We start from the raw sequence: 21,480 nt of genomic DNA on the forward strand, positions 1-21,480 counted from the left end.
TTTTACACCCCCACCCAGATGTTGTTCTAGTCACTACTGAACTAGAAGAACGGGTGTTTAGTACTTCGAGGTTAACGGAACGCACTTGATTCGGTGCACAAATTATTATAACTCAGGGGTACACACTCTTGTTAAGGCTAGTTACCGGGTGCCCATTGCTTGGAATGCTTTTCATACACTTGCGAGTGTATTACATTTTTATATATGAAATCTTGTGGTCCATAATTATAACGCTGCTAGCATCAAACATATATATCTCACCAACTTTATGTTGACATTTTAAAGCATGTTTATTCTCAGGTACGAATTAAGTCTTCCGCTGTACATTATCTCATATTAAGGACATTACTTGGAGTCGATCATCGCAATGGGACCAGATATTGATGATTTCGTCCAGGGGGACTTGGACGGGGTTTGACAAAGGTTTAGGTATATCCATTCTATAAATAAATAAATATCTTGTGTAAAATTGTATCGTATTTAATAGTATTTCGTTGTAAAAAATTAATACTATTTCATATACCCCTCGCATAACATCAATATATATATATATATATATATATATATATATATATATATATATATATATATATATATATATATATATATATATATATATATATATATATATATAATATAGGTTCGTGAATTCAAGGCCAACCTTGCATTACTCAATGTCGTCATATGTATTTTTACTACAAAATACAATATCGTGAGTTTCATTTGCTCCCTTTTTAAATGCTTTTGCAATATATTTTTGGGGCTGAGAATACATGCGCTGTTTTATAAATGTTTGACGAAATAGACACAAGTACTCGAAAATTACATTCTATGGTTGGATTATCGAATATCGCCCTTCAAGTCCGGTAACCTAAGAATTAGGGAAATGGCCCCTAACTGACGCGAATTCTAAAGATAGATCTATTGGGCCTAACAACCCTCATTCATGTCTATGGATGGCTTTAGTACTTCGAGATTATTATTATATAGACGTCGATGTCTGTGGGGATATTCTATGCATTATGGTTAATGTCGGTTACCAGATGTTCAATCCATATGAATGATTTTTATGCAGATGGCTATATGCATGCATGATGTTTATGAGAAATTGAAATATGAAATCTTGTGGTCTATTAAAATTCTGAAAATGATTGATTACGATAAACTAATAAACTCACCAACCTTTTAGTTGACACTTGAAAGCATGTTTATTCTCAGGATTGAAAGAAATCTTCCGCTGTGCATTTGCTCATTTTAAAGATATTTCTTGGAGTCATTCATGACATATTTCAAAAGACGTGGCATTCAAGTCGTTAAGTTCATTAATGATTATGATTAAGCAAATGACAGATTAGGTCATTTATAGTTGGATATTATGAAATGGTATGCATGCCTATCAACTTTCGATGTAATGAAAGTTTGTCTTTTAAAATAAATGCAATGTTTGTAAAATGTATCATATAGTGGTCAAATACCTCGCAATGTAATCATATGTTATTGTATTCGTCCTTATGGATTAGGACGGGTCGTCTCAGAATGATCACCTGGGAGCAGTTTTGCGCAAAAGTATGTGAGCAGTATTGCAATGTGTTTGACATGAACAGAATTAAGATGGAGTTCCTTGAAATGCGGATGATGCCGCAGATGTCAATTGATGAAGTAATTGAGAAGTATATGGACAAGTTGAGGTTTGTGCAACAGTGGGTGCCGGATGAACAATCTCGAATTCACAATTTTGTGAACAGGATCTTGCCAGAGTACAGGACCTTTGTGAGGTCAGCACCGACGTTGTCTCAAGCTTTTGTAATGGTAAAGATGGTGGAAAGTGATGTAAGAGCAGCTAGAGGAATGAACTGGGGAAACATTACACCGCAGGGTAATCAGGCTACCAGTCAATCCGGTTCGAAGCCTAAGAAATCATTTGGGTTTAGACAAAAGGGTAAGGGTAACCACGATGGTTCAGGTTCAGGTTCTGGAAAGAAAGAATGGTGTAAGGGATGTAAGTCTTCTCACAGTGGGTTGTGTTCAGAGGCGATGAGAAGGTGTTTAAGATGTGGTATGGTAGGTCATGAATCTCAGGGGTGTTCCTTCAGGGAGAATGTGTGTTGGAGTTGTCATCAGCCGGGTTATCGCTTAGCAAGTTGTCAGGCGTCTAAGGGCGCAAGTTCCGGGGCAGGGTCAGGGGCGCGTTCGGCATCTGTCGGGGGTTCCACAGCCTCAAGTGAACAGAAGAGAAAGAACCTGCCGTCTGCGGAAGCCAGGGCCTTTCAGATGACAGTTGAGGCCGCAACTAATAATGATGATGTCATAACTGGTATGTTTTTGATCAACTCAATACCTGCTAGAGTATTGTTTGATTCGGTTGCAAATAGGACGTTTACGTCTATAGATTTTTGTACTAAGTTAGGGTTACCTACTACTGTGCTGCCTGAGCCTGTTAGAGTAGAGGTAGCTGATGGTAAGACGGTTCTAGTCACAACATATGTGTCTGAAGCTAGTATAGAAATTGATGGTAGACCGCTTGTTATGTCCTGTTTAGTGTTGCCTATCCCTAGTTTTGATGTAGTGTTAGGGATGAACTGGATGACCCTATATAAGGCCCACATTAAGTGTGACAAGAAGATTGTGACCTTCCGTTTGACTGATGGAACCCGTATTGTGGCCCGAGGGGAACGAAGTGGGTTCAGTTTTCCGTTGATTTCTATGATGAAGGTGAAGAAGTCACTTTCGAAGGGGTGTGAGTCTTTTATGGCTTATGTTATTGATGCTAAGATAGAGAAGAGATCTGTTACTGATATTCTGGTGGTTTCAAAATTTCCTGAGGTGTTTCCTGATGAATTACCGGGGTTGCCGCCGGTAAGAGAAGTAGAGTATAACATTGAGTTGGTTCCTGGAACAACTCCAGTAGCTAAGGCTCCTTATAGGCTAGCACCTTCCGAAATCAGAGAGATGATGTCTCAGATACAAGAATTGTTAGACAGAGGGTTTATAAGACTGAGTTCTTCGCTGTGGGGTGCACCGGTGTTGTTTGTAAAGAAGAAAGATGGTTTGTTAAGAATGTGTATAGATTATCGAGAATTGAATAAGAGAACGGTTAAGAATAAGTATCAGTTGCCTAGAATCGATGATCTGTTTGACCAGCTTCAGGGTGCGTCATTTTTTTCAAAAATAGATCTTAGATCCGGGTATCATCAGGTTCGGGTTTCAGAATCAGATATACCGAAGACATCGTTCAGAACTAGATATGGGCATTACGAGTTCTTGGTTATGCCATTTGGGTTAACAAATGCTCCAGCAGTCTTCATGGATCTGATGAACAGGGTTTGTAAACCATATTTAGATCAGTTTGTTGTTGTGTTTATCGATGATATATTGGTATATTCAAAGACAGAGGCTGATCATGCGACACATCTTCAATTAGTGTTAGAGTTGTTAAAGAAAGAGAAGTTATACGCTAAGTTCTCGAAGTGTGAGTTTTGGCTTCGAGAGGTGCAGTTTCTGGGTCATGTTATCTGTGAGGCAGGTATTAAAGTGGATCCGTCAAAAATAAAAGCGGTAATGAGTTGGAACTCGCCAAAGACACCGACAGAAGTTAAGAGTTTCTTGGGTCTTGTGGGTTATTATCGCTGATTTATAAAAGATTTTTCTAAAATAGCGGGTCCGTTAACCAAATTGAGCAGAAAAGATGTAAGTTTCCGATGGGGTGATCGACAAGAACAGGCTTTTCAGACTCTAAAACAGTTATTGTGTCAGGCTCTAGTGTTAGCATTACCAGAGGGTTCAGATGACTTCGTGGTTTATTGTGATGCGTCAAATGTCGGGTTGGGGTGTGTTCTGATGCAGAGAGATAAAGTTATCGCGTACGCTTCTCGTCAGCTAAAGACACATGAACGTAACTATCCGGTTCATGATTTAGAAATGGCTGCAGTGGTGTTTGCTTTGAAGTTATGGAGACACTACTTATACGGTACAAAGTGTGTAATATGTACAGATCATAAGAGTCTTCAGCATATTTTCACGCAGAAAGAACTGAATATGCGACAGAGACGGTGGATAGATCTTATAAAATACTATGATTGTGAAATAAAGTATCACCCGGGCAAAGCAAATGTTGTTGCCGATGCTTTAAGCCGTAAAAAGACCGCGAAGACCGTAAAATTTATGAGAACCGGAATAGTTTCTGACCTAATTGAACAGATAAAATAGGTGCAAGCCCAAGCTTTATTGGAGGAGAATTTAAAGACTGAATTGATGACCAAAATAAAGGACCAAATGATTGACGATTCTCGTGGACTTAAGACGTTTAAGAACCGAATTTGGGTGCCTATGCTTGGAGATTTAAGGAAATTGATCTTAAATGAAGCACACAAATCGAGATTAACTGTCCATCCGGTTAGTACTAAGATGTATAACAACTTAAAACCGATGTATTGGTGGCCAACAATGAAGAAAGATGTTGCTCAATTGGTGGAAAAGTGTCATATTTGTGCACAGGTTAAGGCAGAACATCAGAAACCCCATGGTTCATTACAGCAGTTGAAAATTCCTGAGTGGAAATGGGATCATATTATGATGGATTTTGTAACCAAATAACCTAGATCTCAGAGAGGTAATGATATGATATGGGTAATTGTTGATCGACTGACGAAAAGTGCACATTTCTTAGCAATAAAAGAGACAGCTTCGTTGAGTACTTTGGCAGAATTGTACTTGAAAGAAATAGTTAGTCGACATGGGGCTCCATTGTCTATCGTATCTGACAGGGATTCTAGAATTGTATCGAACTTCTGGAACAGTTTACAGAAAATTTTGAGAACGAGGGTAAATCTGAGTACCGTGTATCATCCACAGACCGACGGTCAAAGTGAGCGTACTATACAGACACTAGAGAATATGCTTAGGTCCTGCGTATTAGAGTACGGTGGTCCGTGGGATATATATCTACCTTTGATCGAGTTTACCTACAACACACTTACCATTCGAGTATTGGTATGCCGCCTTATGAGATGTTGTATGGTCGCAAATGTAGAACGCCGACTTGTTGGTTAGAAGCCGGAGAGAAACAGTTTGCAGGTCCAGCATTAGTTCAGATAACAGCAGATAAGGTAGCGATAGCACATGAAAAGTTGAAAGCGGCACGTGATAGACAGAAAATGTATGCCGATCCACGTAGGCATCCGGTAAACTTTAAAGTGGGAGATCGTGTTTACTTGAAAGTTTAGCCGTGGAAGGGTGTTATCGGGTTTGGTAAGTGGGGAAAGTTAGCTCCGAGATACATTGAGCCGTTCAAGATTATTCAGAGAGTTAATGATCAGACGGTTGTATTAGAGCTCCCGACAGAGTTAGCAGGAATTCATAACACTTTCAATGTGTGTTACCTTAGGAAGTGTAAGGTTGATGATGAGATGCAACTGGTTCCATTAAGTGATTTGAGGGTGAACTTAAATCAAAAGTTAGTTGAAGAACCGGTAAGAATTTTCGATAGAAAGGTGACTAAGCTGAGAAAGAAGGAGATCCATATGGTGCTTGTTGAGTGAAAGCATAGTTTAGGATCGAACCTTACGTGGGAGACCAAAGAGCTGATGAAGGCTCATTATTCACATCTGTTTGACCTTGACCAGATTCCGAGGACGGAATCTCTTTAAGGGGGTGAATTTGTAACATCCTCAGATCGGGCCTAGAAGTAAGATGACTATTGTGCCCTTAGGCATATCTGTTGTTGATCAAATTGCCAAATCCATTATGTTTGTTGGTACTGCTGCTGAGATTTGGACTCAATTGGAGAAAAGGTTTGCTCTAAGCAATGGTTCAAGAAAGTATAAGTTGCATAAGGAAACCTATTCTATTGAACAACAAGGTATGACTATCAATGAATATTACACTAAGATAAAGTGTGTTTGGGAAGAGCTGGATTCATTGAATCAGCTTCCTCGTGTTAATGTCACTGCATTAGATGTTGTTGCTCTGTTGTCTGCTATAAATTTGCAGAAAGAAGAACAACATTTGTTTCAATTTCTGAATGGGCTAGATGATCATTTTAGTGCTTTGAGAAGTCAGCTACTTCTTATATCTCCTTTGCCTAGTGTTGAAACTGCTTGCTCCATGCTACAGCAAGAAGAGTCACAAAGATAGATGTTTAACTCAAGTGAAAACACTGCTTTGTACAGCAAATTGACTCAGAAAGATAAAGAAAAATGCTCAATTTGTGGTTTCAGGTGGCATCCACCAGAAAGGTGTTGGGAAAAGGTTGGATATCCACCTTGGCATAGCAAGTACAAACCACCCGTTGTTAAGCAACAAAACTTTGTTAAGAAATTTGTGCCTAAGAGGACTGCTGCTCATGTAGAGGGTAACAATATCATGTTCACCTCTGAACAATTTGAAAAACTGCTCAAAAGTTTGCCTCAGTTAGCACAACATGATGAAATGGATCATCCTTTTGCTGCAGGTATCTTGTCTAAAACTTGTACTAAAACTGAATAGATATTAGATATTGGTGCTACTGATCATATGACACCTATATGTGATAATATGATTGATGCTAAAAGTCTAATTTTTAATCCACAAATTAGACTTCCTAATGGTAATACTTCTGTTATTACTCATATTGGAAAACTTAAAATGGCAAATGACATGGTATTGAAGGATGTGCTAGTTGTACCATCATTAAAGTTTAGTCTCTTATCTGTGCCAAAGCTAACTAAAGATGAGTCTTGTGTTGTTGTGTTCTATCCACTATTCTGTATTGTTTAGGACTTGACAACCAGGAAGGTGATAGGGCTGGGTAAGAGAAAGGATAATCTGTACTATTTGATCAATCTACCTGTGGATCAAGTTGATCAAAAGCTTGCTCAGATGGTGTCACAAGCTGGAAAAGATTGTAGTCTTTTTTCATATAGTAAAGGTGTTTGTGCTAGTTCTAGTAAATTTGTGAATTCTTATAGTTTGTGGCATAAAAGGTTAGGACATGTGTCTAATTCAAAGTTGAAATGTATTCCTTCTATGTTTACTTTGGTCAATGAAGGGAATGAAGAAGTGTGTGTTACTTGTCCTATGGCTAAACTTATCAAGTTACCTTTCCCTGTTATTAGTTCACACTCTCAAACTATCTTCCATATGATACATCTTGATATTTGGGGCCCGTATAAGGTTGTGACACAGGGAAAATATAGGTATTTTCTGACTATTGTGGATGATTGTAGTAGGGCTACTTGGATATATCTGTTGGTTAACAAAAGTGATACCTATAAAGTATTTAAGTCCTTTTTACAGTTTGTTAAAAATCAATTTAACAAGACTGTAAAAGTTGTCAGGTCAGATAATGCCTTAGAATTCATCAAAGGTAAAATGGGTGATTTGTTGGTGAATTTAGGAATTGAGCATCAAACATCCTGTCCTGACAGACCTCAGCAAAATGGAAGAGTTGAAAGAAAACATAGACATATTCTAGAGGTAGCTAGAGCATTGAGATTTCAGTCTAGCATACCTGTTCATTTTTGGGGTGATTGTGTTACCACTGCAGTTTATCTTATCAACAGATATCCATCTTCTGTTCTTCATAATAAGACTCCATATGAAGTTTTGTTGAATAAAGAACCTTCTTATGAACATTTGAAGGTGTTTGGCTGCTTTGCTATGGCTGTTAATCCCTCTAGAGTTGTGGATAAATTTCAAAAGAGGGGTGTTACTTGTGTGTTTCTTGGATATCCTGCTCAACAAAAAGGTTACAAGTTATATAATCTTTTAACTCATACTACATTTGTGTCAAGGGATGTTCAATTCTATGAACATGTGTTTCCTTATTTAGCATCAAGCATTAGTCAATTTTTACTTCCATTACCTAAGTCTGTGTCTATAAATCAAGAAGAATATGTTCATCCTTCTATCTATGATGATCCTGCTGTGATTGTTGTTACTGAATCTTCAACTGTTAATGAAAGTACTAGTCATCAGTCTAGTAATGTAAGAAGATCAAGTAGAAGTGTTCAACCACCTTTGTGGCATAAAGCTTATGTTATTCCTGGCAATCAAGCCACTTTGCATCATATACCTATTGTTAATCAAGTATCATATCCTATTCTTCAGAATTAATTTCAAGTCTTTATAGCTGCTTTACTTGCACAAGTGGATCCTATATTATTTAGAGAAGCAATACTTGATCCAGGTCGGTGTGAAGCTATGAATAGTAAGCTAGCTGCATTGGAACTAAATGATACTTGAGATGTTACTACTTTACCTGAAGGGAAGGAAGCTATTGGTTATCATTGGATATACAAAACCAAATTGAAAGTTGATGGTACTGTAGATAGAAAAAATGTAAGACTGGTGGTGGATGGTAACAGACAAAGAGAATGCATTGATTATACTGAAACTTTTGCACCAATTGCCAAGATGGTAACAGTTAGATCCTTGCTTGCATTTGCAGCTATGTATGGCTGGGATTTATGTCAAATGGATGTGTCTAATGCATTTCTTCATGGTGACCTAATTGAGGAAGTTTATATGAAGATGTCAATGGGTTATGTTGGTAAGGGGGAGCTTATTCAAAATGTTAAATGTGAAAGTAACATTGTTTGTAAGCTGAAGAAATCTTTGTATGGTTTAAAACAAGCTCCAAGACAATGGTTTGCTAAATTGTCTAGTGCCTTACTCTCTTTTGGTTATCAGCAATCAAAGGCTGATTATTCTCTGTTTACTAAGAAAGATCATGAACAATTTACTGCAATTTTGGTTTATGTTGATGATTTGTTGATTACTGGTAATAGTGCTGCTCATATTAGTCAGCTGAAAAGTCAGCTGGAGTCAACCTTTCATATGAAGGACTTGGGTAATTTGAGTTATTTTTTGGGTTTGGAGATATCAAAATCTGATCAAGGAATTTTTATCTCACAAAGAAAGTACACATTAGATCTCATAAAAGAAGCAAGTGTGCAGAATTTAAAACCTTATAAACTTCCTATGATCAAAATGTCAAGTTGACTGCAGATGTAGGTACTCCTTTATCAGATCCAGAGGTGTACAGAAGGTTAATAGGTAAGCTTATATATTTTACCATTACTAGGCCTGATATTTGCTACACTGTTCAGCTTTTGAGCCAATTTATGCAAAACCCTACCTCTGTACATATGCAAGCTGTCAAACATCTGCTTAGATATCTGTTACTAGCACCTGCACAGGGTATTTTATTGGCAAATAATAGTTCTGCTGAGTTGAAAGCATACTGTAACTCAGATTGGGCAAGTTGTCCAATGACTAGAAGATCTACCACAGGTTATTGTATTTTACTGGGTGATTCTCCTATCTCATGGAAATCAAAGAAGCAGCATGTGGTGTCCAGGTCTTCTGCAGAGGCTAAGTATAGGGCAATGGCTCTTACATGTTGTGAGATCACTTGGTTGGTCACTTTATTAAAGGATCTAGGGTTAAATGATCTTGGTCCAGTTGAGCTTCTTTGTGATAATCAAGCTGCTTTACACATTGCAGCAAATCCAGTTTTCCATGCTCGTACTAAACACATTGAAGTAGATTGTCACTATGTAAGAGATCAACTTAAATCTGGAGCAATTAGAACTCAATATGTGCCCTCCAAATCTCAAATTGCATATGTGTTTACCAAGGTTGTTCGCACGGAACAACATAATGTATTATTGCACAAGTTAGGAGTTTCAAACTATTTGCACTCCTAACTTGAGGGGGAGTATTTATGTACAAGGACTGAATGTGTAATTCAGTCTACCTTAACTTATTATTGTACAAGGACTAGTTTGTATTTTATCTTTGTATAGGGTAGTCCTTTGTAAATTATTCTTAGAGTTTGTTAATCACGGTTAGTGGTAGTTAAATAGGACAACAGTAGTTTAACGAATTCAGTTGTAACAAAATAATTGAAATGAATGTATCAAAGGTGTGTGTGTTTTGATCGTTCAATTGTGTGTTCATCACTCTTTACATAACTTGCTTAAAAAAATAAAAAATAAGGACTATAAAATTTAGGAATAATTATAAGTTTAATGAACTATTACTTTATTACGTAGTGTAAAAGTTAACATGAGTACGTCCGTAACTCCATTACAAGGAGTTTAAGCACTATGTAACGGTCAAATCATGTCGAGAATCACAAAAATCGACGAGGAAACTTGCAAAAAAAAAATTACTGTATTTCTTTATTTCTTGGCATTTGTTTTTTAATTGAAGATTCGACACTAACAAGTATCGTACCATGAATTAAAAAGTTTGTATGTATGAAATTGAATTGATTGTTATTGGCACTTTATTTTTTATATGTATGGTACAACATTAACGATAAATTTAATGTCATTTTATCTAATAATATTTAATTTAATATTATATTATAATTATATCGTAGGTTGGACTAATTATAGTTTGATACCAATCTTATTTAAAAGTTAATTATTCCCTAATTAGTGGATTACGAAAAGGTGATGGAGACAAGACATACAATTAATGTTGTTTAAGACAAAACTTAACAATGCGATTTCCTCCATCTAAGTTGGAGAAAAGCCGAGTAAAAGAAAGTTTTAATCAAAATTGGAACTACAACTACAAATTATTCATATATATACTCCGTAGTAGCTTTTAATACAACAATATTTATTGTAATTTTTGAGATTGGTAGAGTCGTGGAATCGTGTCAAGTTATTACTTAGATTTTAGAATCGTTGTAAATACTAGCTTATTGCTAGTCTTATTTTTATTTATAAAATTTATTTATTGCTTTTCAAAAAAGAAAAAAAAATACTATAGAAACTACATTAAAGTTTAATATATGAGAAACTGCATTAAAGTTTATATACCTAAAAAAAACGACATATTTGTGTGGAGGGCCAAACAAAATAAACTTCCCATTAGAACTGAACTCGGTAAACATGGAATCGGTTTGCACTTCACTAGATGCCCGGTTTGTGACGATGAATTAGAAACATTGCAACACTCCCTAATATCGTGCAAATACGCTTGCGACGTATGGAAAAAAAAATTCGAAAGTGTTGGTCTCTAAAAAACTTAAACATTACAAATCCTTCCGATTTATCACTTGGTTCAAACTCCAACATTAAAACAAAAAATGGAACCACCTTATGGCAAGCCGTACTTTGGATTACGAGTTATTATATTTGAAAAAACCGTAATGAACGAGTATTATTCGGAAAACGCAAAACTATAGTCCCATCGTTAGTATCCGAGATCCAATTCAAAAGTTTCGAATGGATAAATTGTCGTTGAAAAAAACATAATTTGGATTGGCATATTTGGCCAACATCACCAACCCTTTTCGTTGATTGTCAAAACACGAAACAAGGTATCGGTTATATTATAGGTTTTTTGATCAATCCTCAAGGAATTCCTTGGACATGGACCAAATGAGTATGGTGAAGCCGCTTTGTTGCTATTATCAGCACTGTATCTTCATTATATTCAGCTTGTCATTACAAGTCATATCCATACTGGAGGGGCAAATTGAGTTTTTGATCTTTTTCCTATAAAACACCCTTATCATTCGTGTCGAGTTGTCGGAAATATACATATATACTTAAATTAGTCGTTCGAGTGTGTAATTTAACTAAAGAAAGTAACAAAACTAGCACAAATAACATCTATCAACCATAAGAGAGGTTTAGGATTATTGTCTTCTTTAAAGAGGTTTTGTGTTTATTCTCTTATTTGAAGAGGTTTTGTGATTATTGTCTTGACTCTTGAATAGTATTTCTAGATAAAGATCGAAGTTAAAGGCTCAATGGCCATTAAGCTTAGTGTGGGATAAAATGACTCACCATTCACTTTATTTAAGCATTAGAAACCTACTCTACTTACTTTTAAGCACAACTTTACCCATGATTGGCACTAAACCTCATTAAATTACTATATATTCAAAATTTGTGTAGAACTCCAGCTAATAATTTGTTATATCATGGAGCATATTGTGTTATGTTAGAACTCCAGCTAATAAATTATTATGTATTACTCTAACCCAATTATCTACATGGTTTTGAGTTCTTAGCAATAGTGTTTCTCTAATTTTACTTTATAGGGATTAATAAACAATATAACATATGAGCTTTTATCCTTTAACATAGTTATTCATAATAATAATTAACCTCAAATTTAACGAATTGCAGGAGTTGTGTTATGTGTGTATATTAAAGGGATGCAAAATAACATATTTTTGTACATCCAAAATGCACGGTAATTGCAAACTATTTAGGGGAAAGTGAATATGGTGCTGTTGTACATGTAAGCTGATATGACAAACACCTTCAAATCACTTTACTTTGATGATTTTCATGCATAATAAAATTCATTTCGGCTATTGTATAACATTTTTCAAGATCAAACATTGATTTGAAACAAAAAAATAAAGTTAATCCATATTTTACACAATTTATGAATGACATCCTATTTTAAGTGAGATATTACTTGTTAATAAGGTCTACGAAAAACTTGTGTAAAACATGGATTGACCTGAATTTTTGTTGTTTCAAATCAATGTTTAATCTTGAAAAATGTTATACAATAGCCGAAATGAATTTTATTATGCATGAAAATCATCAAAGTAAAGTGATTGGAAGGTGTTTGTCATATAAGCTTATATGTATGACAGCACCATATTCACTTTCCCCGACTATTAATCAAGGTTACTTCTGTTCAAAAAAATTTAATTGTATGTATTAGGGAAAATATAACATAAAATGAGCCCCACTTAACAATATTCAGTTGTTTCTTGAGTTGTATATTAGTGTAGGAAACATCTAGTTAGTGACAAATGATTAATTCTTATTGATGCCTTAAATCATATGCATAAAGTAGGCCATGTTAAAAAGTTACCGAGTATAGTTTTAGCATACTATAAATATTCTTTTGTAATAGTAAGAACTATTACTATTAGTTTTTTAAATAGTATTAGTCATAATAGCACCTCTCATAAGCTTATTTGCTCAAAGGTACCTTAACTTTGCAAGTTTGTTATTTTGAGACATTTCTTATTTTGATTACCGTAAGAAGAATATCAATAGCTACTAGATTAGGAGACATTTATAGAGTAATCATTTCTTCATCATTATACCCTATATCTAATTGAGATAGTTCAAATGAATAGTACTATTTAGACTATCTCACCCTCACACTAAGGCCCTCAAACTTTATTCAATGTACGAATCGGCCCCCTCTCCAATACTACTATTTTGAACTATCTCAAACTCACACTAAGGACCCCAAACTTTATCCAACGTACGAATCGGCCCCCTCCCCAACACTACTATTTTGGACTATCTCAATCTCACACTAAGGACCCCAAACTTTATCCAAAGTATGAATCGGCCCCTCCCCAATTTTCCTAAAAAAACCCCACACCCTCGAGAAAATACAAAACACCCCCAACCCTACCCCCTTACCCCGAACCGACCCGACTCGCCTCCCCGTTATTATAACTATAATAATATTATATAATATATTTCGTCCTTTCACCTTTTTTTATTTTTTTTTTATTTTTTTGTTTTCACCTTTTTTTTCCTTTTTTCAAAAAAAAACCCCAAACTTTGTTCAAAAAATTAAAACTACCCCCCAAACAGGGGAGTAAAGTGTCAAATAACCATTTTCATAACAAATCTTAACTAAACTCCACCCAAATATTCAACGGATCATATCTTCTCGCTCGCAACGAGTTAAATTTTTCCGACACCATCGTTAAACTCGAAATAATTTTAGGAACACAAAGTCACTAACTATACGCAAAATGAAATCTTTTTTAAAAAAGCTAAATATTTGAGGTACTTTTCATTCACGTTGATTTTGTGTTAAATTTTTAAAAGTCGACAATTCCATAGCGAAATGCGGAGATTCACATAGCACATATATTGTTAATTTAAAATAACATTTAAATCTTTCACGAATTATACCTTTTAGTTCGACTCGAGTTGCGATTCAACGACATCATCGTTAGCCATGAAATAATTTTACAAACTAAACGCACTAAAATACATTGAAAACTGAACCCCCGGCGCGAAGCGAGGGTTCGTAAACTAGTTTGTAACAAAATTTTCAAATGACTTTAATTTGGCTAATTCCATAATTATTACCCCTATATACTAATATCCACTAGAATTTTTGTAATTTTTGTAGTTTCAATTGATTTGGGTTGTAGTTTTGTGTTTGCGTTCACACTGCATTTGGCCCCTCATCTTTGCCTCAATTTACACAACGACCCCTCAAATTTACATTTTTTCGGGGGTAAAAAGTGTAAATATACAATCTTATTAAAATAAAAAAAACTAACTCCACCCATTTTTTTAGCGGGTCATATCTTTTCGCTCGGTGCGAATTAAATTTTTCCGAGCTCACCGTTCAACTCAAAAAAAACTTACGAACACAACGGGACTAACTATACGCGAAACGGACACTTCAAAAAAAAACGCTCAATACCTCGGACTATATTCAATACACATACACACACCTATAACACACTCCGTTAACTATGAATACGCAACCCAAAGGCCCCGCAGCATCGCGCGGGCTCATTTTCTAGTTATTATCAAAAGAGACTGAATTACTTTACATAAAAAAAATCATTCAATTTTAGTTATGTACATATAGTTGTTCTTTTTATTTGTTAATAAAATATCTTGGCCTTTCAAAATATATATATATATATATATATATATATATATATATATATATATATATATATATATATATATATATTCTTAACTAATTATGATAATTAATGATCAGAGGTCTTTTTAAATGTATAATAAGGGTTAAGGTTGCATCCCTTCGTCTTTGGGTACTTTGATTAGCGATGAACCATCCAAAACCCTTTCTTTCGAGATCAAAATTCTATCCGGTAAGGACTTTCGGCGTGAAATTGTGAATGGTAACATGATTAAGGTGGATCCTTCATTGGCGTGTCTTTTGTTGGTAACTAGTCCGGACCGACTCGCGCGTTGCGGCGGGGGCTTTCGGCCTGCATATTCATATTTAACGTAGCGTTGTGTATTTACAGAGGGGAACACGGCTCATGTGTTAAGCGCCGTTTTAGATGTCGTTGTGTTAAGCGTTTTTTAAAAAAGTATCCGTTTCGAATGTAGTTGGTTTTGTTTTGTTCAATAAATTTTTTCGAGTGTAACGGTGCTGTCGGAAAAATTTAACTCCCGGCGAACAGAAAGATACGGGTTGTCGTTGTGTTTAGCGTTTTTTAAAAAGTGTCCGTTTTGAACGTGGTTAGTTTCGTTTTGTTCATAAAATTATTTCGAGTCTGACGCTGCCGTCGAAAAAATCTAACTCGTGGCGAGCGGGAAGATACGGGTTGTCGTTGTGTTTAGCGTTTTTTTTAGAAGTGTCCGTTTCGCGTATATTTAGTCCCGTCGGGTTCGCAGGATTTTTTTCGAGTTGTACGGTGGTCTCTGAAAAATTTAACTCGCACCGAGCGAGAAGATATGACCCGTTATAAATTCGGGTGGAATTAGTTTATTTTGTTTTAATAAAATTATATACTTACACTTTTTATCCTTGAAAAAGTGTAAACCTGAGGGGTCGTTAGGTAAATATAGTTGAAGTTGAGTGTGACGCCCCGTACAAAACCATCGTGTACGGATCATCAACAACAGGATCATCACAAGGTCAAACACTATATGCTGTTTGAAAACCGATTTGCATTCATTAAAAAGATAACGTTTTACAAAGATAACATGTCGTAAGACTTATTACAAACCATGGTTCCAAAATAACATAAGTTTACGAATGCAAAACATAAGTTTCATAATTTGAGACATCTCTAGCAATGCAGCGGATAACTAGTACAGTAGGTCCATAACAGCAATTCAATAACAGCATGACAGCAAGTGAAACAGCATGACATCAAGTCTAACAGCGGAAGCAATAAACCTCTAGGCACCTGAGAAATACACGCTTAAAAAGTCAACACGAATGTTGGTGAGCTATAGTTTAAGTTGTAATAGTAACGTAAGATAGGCCACGAGATTTCAGTGCTGCAACAGCGTATCAAAACAGTATGAAAAGTATATGCATAACCGTGGGCACCCGGTAACTAGACTTAACGTTTATAACCCCCTGAAAGTACACTTGGCGAGTGCGTATGTTCACGAAGTATTAAACACCCGTTAAATGCTAGCGCGACTAGCCCGAGTGGGGATGTCAAACCCTATGGATCCATATCTAAGATTCGCGTTCACCGGTTCAAAGACCAATGACTAAACGTTACCGTGCTAAAGGGAATGTTTATGCCGTAATATAACCCACACACATATAAAGTTAAGTACTCGTGCCTAACACGTAAATCGTAAAAAGCGCATGTATTCTCAGTCCCAAAAATAGTAAAAGTAGTAATAAGGGATGCTATAACTCACAGTGATAAAAGCGGTAAAGTCGGTAATGAAAGTACGCAAGTAGTAAGTCAGTCCGAAAGGTCGTCAACCTAAATCAAATGTTACTAGGTCAGTAGGTTGTCTTTATAAATTCTAATAGTGCATAAAATAAGTTTAAGTGTCATCATCATCATCATTCATCATCATAAAAGCTAAGTAAGTTTGACGAGAATAGAGATCGAAACAATAGGCTGCCTTCGGTCAGCTGCTACGACCTCTACGTAAATCGAAAAGATGAATGGTCAGTGGCTATGGATCCGTATATGAGTCCCCTAACAGCTGACCAATTTTCAGAACCTAACTCGTCTTTGTTTGACAGTGGCGACGGTTTAAGTGCGAGTAGGTCAGAAATTTCAGCACAACGTTAATAGGTGTAGTGACTATCGGAGGGCCATAAATCCTAAACCGTAACTCGGATTAAGACGAGGCCTAAACGAAAAATCATCTAATCGAACCGAAATAACTGAAAATCAACTTTCCAGTAGCCCAGGTGGTCTGATCAGATACGAAAATCAGTGGACAAGTGCTTCGGTGGGGTTCTTGGTGCTTGATGCTCATCACGGTTCTCATCCTTGATGCTTGTAGCTTCAAGTGTACAACTCGTTGATGGTTTAGCATCACTTTTGACCAAGATTCACCATCAATACACAATATGTTAAGATCAAGTAAGAACACAACTCATTCATGAGTCTTAGATGGATGATGAACCAAGGTTACATCATATCCTTAGTCTTAACACAATTTCAATTCACAATAACAACTAAAGTTACAAACTTTACATTAATTCAACAAGTAATGGCACAATATAAGTCAAATGAGGTGATGGAACCCTAAGCTAGAGAGCTTGGATCCATTTCACACAAGTTACAAGGTTGCAAAGCTAGAAAGCTTGAACCTTTAAGTGTTCTTGAAGATCTTGAAGCATAAAGCTTGGATCTTTAAGATATATGAAGATAACAAACACAAGTTTGAATGTTTTTCACAAAACAACATGATCAAAGCAAAAAGAACTTAGATCTAACAAAAAGATATGAAGATCCAAGCTAGAAAGCTTGCATCTTGTTTGTTCTTGAAGATCTTGAAGCATAAAGCTTGGATCTTGAAGATGCATGAAGATTACAAACAAAAGTTTGAATCTTTATCATAAAATAGAAAGATTAAAGTATAAAAGAAGTAGATCTACAAAAGATATGAAGATTCAAGCTAAAAAGCTTGAATCTTCCATGTTCTTGAAAGATTCATGCTTGAATCAACAAGATATAAGTAAGATCAAAGCTAGAAGGAACTTGATCTTCCACATAATGATGATGATGTACACGAATTTAAGAAGGAAAGAGGAAGGAAAAGAAAAACTTACAAGCTAGGAAAGAAAGAAAGAATAAGTGTGTGAAAAGCCAAAATGATCAAGTGTTGGAATGAGGGACTAAAGGCTAGTATTTATAGGCAAATGAAGATCACATGGATTGATGACATGGCCATGACCATGGTGGTGGTGGTGGTGGTGGTGGTGGACGGCATTTAGAGGGGGGAGGGGGAGACAAAAACTTGCTTTTTGGCTAATGGTGTCTAAAGTGTGTCCTTTTGCTAGAATCTTATGTAACATTTAGATAAACCTTATACATTATGCTAGTATGACTCATTAATTAATTAATTTATTATTTATTTATTATTATGGGCCACTAGTAATAATACTTGAGCTAATTAATTGGGTCACTAGCTAGTATAGGGTGGGCTTGAGCCCAACAAGGTAGAAAGTCCAACAAGACTAACTATTGGGCTTTAGCAATTAAATAAATAAAATTAAGCATCCAACGTCTCAGGTAATTATTATTATAAAATAATAATTAATATTTCGCAGTCCAAAAGTTCCGGTTCCGACAAAAGTCAAACGTGCGTGCAGTCCGCGGTTTATTCGTAACGGCAAGTAACACTAACGGTTATAAAGCATCCAATGGACAAGTTAAGCATTCTACATACCCCAGGGCACGTTTTTAAGTATATATGAATATAAAACACGTGTGCCAAGGTTCCGTAGTAATAAAGTAACACAGTACGCACAAATACGCAGTTTCGCTAAAATACAAGGCATAAAAGCAAGTCGAAAAAGTCGGGTCGTTACATTACCCACCTGTTATTGGAAATTTCATCCCGCAATTTAAGCTGAGGCAGGTGTTGGAGTCGGGAAAAGGTGAGGATACTTCTGCATCATTTGATCCTCTCGTTCCCAAGTGAACTCAGGTCCACGCTTGGCATTCCATCGAACTCGGACAATTGGAATCTTATTGCGTTTCAAGGTTTTGACCTCACAGTCCATAATTTCGACAGGTTCTTCCATGAAGTGGATTTTTTCATCAATCGTAAGTTCCTCCAGGAGTATGATAAGTTCCGGTGGAGCAAGACACTTTTTCAAATTTGATACATGGAAGGTAGGATGAACAGCACTCAACTGAGTCGGAAGATCCAGCCGATAAGCAACGGGTCCAACACATTCCAAAATCTCAAAAGGACCAATATATCGCGGGTTTAACTTTCCGCACTTTCCAAAACGAATTACACCTTTCCAAGGTGCGACCTTCAACATTACTCGGTCACCCACGTTGAATTCGAAGTCTTTACGTTTAAGATCAGCATAACTCTTTTGGCGATCGCGGGCCGTCTTAAGTCTCGCTTGAATCTGAGAAATCTTATCCGTCGTTTCATGGACTATCTCGGGTCCGGTGATTTGCACTTCGCCTAACTCGGCCCAACAAATAGGAGAACGGCACTTGCAGCCATACAACGCTTCAAAAGGCGCGGCTTTAATACTTGAATGATAACTGTTGTTGTAAGAGAATTCGGCTAGCGGCAGATACCTTTCCCAAGACTTTCCAAAGTCAATAACACAGGCACGCAACATGTCCTCCAATGTCTGAATCGTTCGTTCACTCTGGCCGTCGGTCTGGAGGTGATACGCGGTGCTCATGTCTAGACGGGTTCCCAAGACTTCTTGCAAGGAAAGCCAAAATCTGGAAGCAAAACGGGGATTGCGATCTGAGATAATTGATAGAGGTACACCATGACGAGTTACAACCTCTTTGATGTATAGTTGAGCAAGTTTCTCCATTGTGTCAGTTTCTTTCATCGCTAGGAAATGAGCAGATTTGGTAAGACGGTCAACGATAACCCAGATTGTATCGTATCCGCCCACCGTCTTTGGTAGCTTCATGATGAAATCCATTGTAATTGCTTCCCATTTCCATTGTGGGATTTCTGGTTGTTGGAGTAATCCAGATGGCCTCTGATGTTCAGCTTTAACCTTCGAACAAGTCAAACACCTTCCAACATAAGTTGCAACATCCTTCTTAAGATTTGGCCACCAATACTGTTCCTTAAGATCGTGGTACATTTTTCCGGCTCCTGGATGAATCGAATATCTCGACTTGTGGGCTTCATCAAGTAAAAGGCTTCGTAAATCTCCATAACGAGGTACCCAAATTCTTCCGGCATAACATCGGAGTCCAGACTCCTTAACCTCAAATTTAGAGATGAGGATGTTTAGGTATTTATGAGATATGTTCTCCTCCTTGAGAGCCTCTTCTTGGGCTACTCGGATCTGGCTATGGAGGTTCGAATGAATGGTGATGTTCAGAGCCTGAACACGAAGAGGTACCGTTCTCTCCTTTCGACTCAGGGCGTCGGCTACAACATTGGCCTTACCAGGATGGTAACGAAGTTCGCAATTATAGTCGTTCAGCATCTCAATCCATCGTCGTTGTCTCATATTCAGCTGCTTCTGATCAAAGATGTGCTGGAGGCTTTTGTGATCGGTGAATATGTCCACAGCTTCAATGCGAAGACAACGGCTCCAAGTTCGAGATCGTGAGTAGTGTAGTTTCGCTCATGAATCTTCAGCTGAAGAGAAGCATAAGCAATGACCTTCTTTCTTTGCATCAATACACAACCAAAACCATTCTTCGAAGCATCGTAGTACACAACGAAGTCGTCACTGCCTTCAGGAAGAGATAAGATAGGTGCGGTGGTTAACTTCTGCTTCAGGGTTTGAAATACTGCTTCTTGTTCTTTTTCCCAAACAAACTTCTTCCCTTTATGAGTTAACGCAGTCAAAGGACGCGAAATCAAAGAGAAACCTTCAATGAACCTTCGGTAATAACCGGCAAGACCTAGAAATTGGCGGATGTGAGTCGGAGTAGTGGGGGTTTCCCACATGCTGATAGCCTTGATCTTGGCGGGGTCAACTTTGATACCTTGATCACTCACAATATGACCCAGAAATTGGACTTCCTTCAGCCAAAATTCACACTCGGAGAATTTGGCATAAAGCTGCTCTCGTTTCAAGAGTTCAAGCACTAACCGAAGATGTTGCTCATGTTCTTCTTCGCTCTTGGAGTAGATGAGGATATCATCTATGAAGACGATAACGAATTTATCCAGATAAGGCTTGCAGACACGATTCATGAGGTCCATGAACACGGCTGGTGCATTGGTTAATCCAAACGGCATCACGAGAAACTCATAATGACCATAGCGGGTTCTAAACGCAGTCTTCATCACATCACTCTCTTTCACCCTCAACTGGTGATAACCGGATCGCAAATCGATCTTAGAGTAAACGCTTGATCCTTGCAGCTGATCAAAAAGATCATCAATTCGGGGAAGAGGATGTCGATTCTTGATCGTCAATTTGTTGAGTTTGCGGTAGTCGATACACATGTGGAAAGATCCATCCTTCTTCTTCACGAATAAAACAGGTGCGGCCCAAGGCAAAGAGCTCAGTTGGATAAACCCTCGGTCGAGCAATTCCTGCAGTTGACTCTGCAACTCTTGCAGTTCTGAAGGTGCCAGACGATACGGCGCATGAGCTACGGGTGCAGCTCCTGGCACTAGATCGATCTGGAACTCCACTGCTCTTGGTGGCGGTAATCCAGGCAACTCTTCCGGAAAGACGTCAGGGAATTCATTCACGATTCGCACGTCATTCACACTCTTCTCCTCTGATTCTAAAGCCTTCACGTGTGCTAAAACAGCAAGACGTCCTTTCTTCATGATCTTCTGCGCTTTCATAAAACTAATGAGGTTCAGTTTCGAA

Source organism: Rutidosis leptorrhynchoides, chromosome 8 (genome assembly GCF_046630445.1).
Source record: "Rutidosis leptorrhynchoides isolate AG116_Rl617_1_P2 chromosome 8, CSIRO_AGI_Rlap_v1, whole genome shotgun sequence".
NCBI lineage: Eukaryota > Viridiplantae > Streptophyta > Magnoliopsida > Asterales > Asteraceae > Rutidosis > Rutidosis leptorrhynchoides.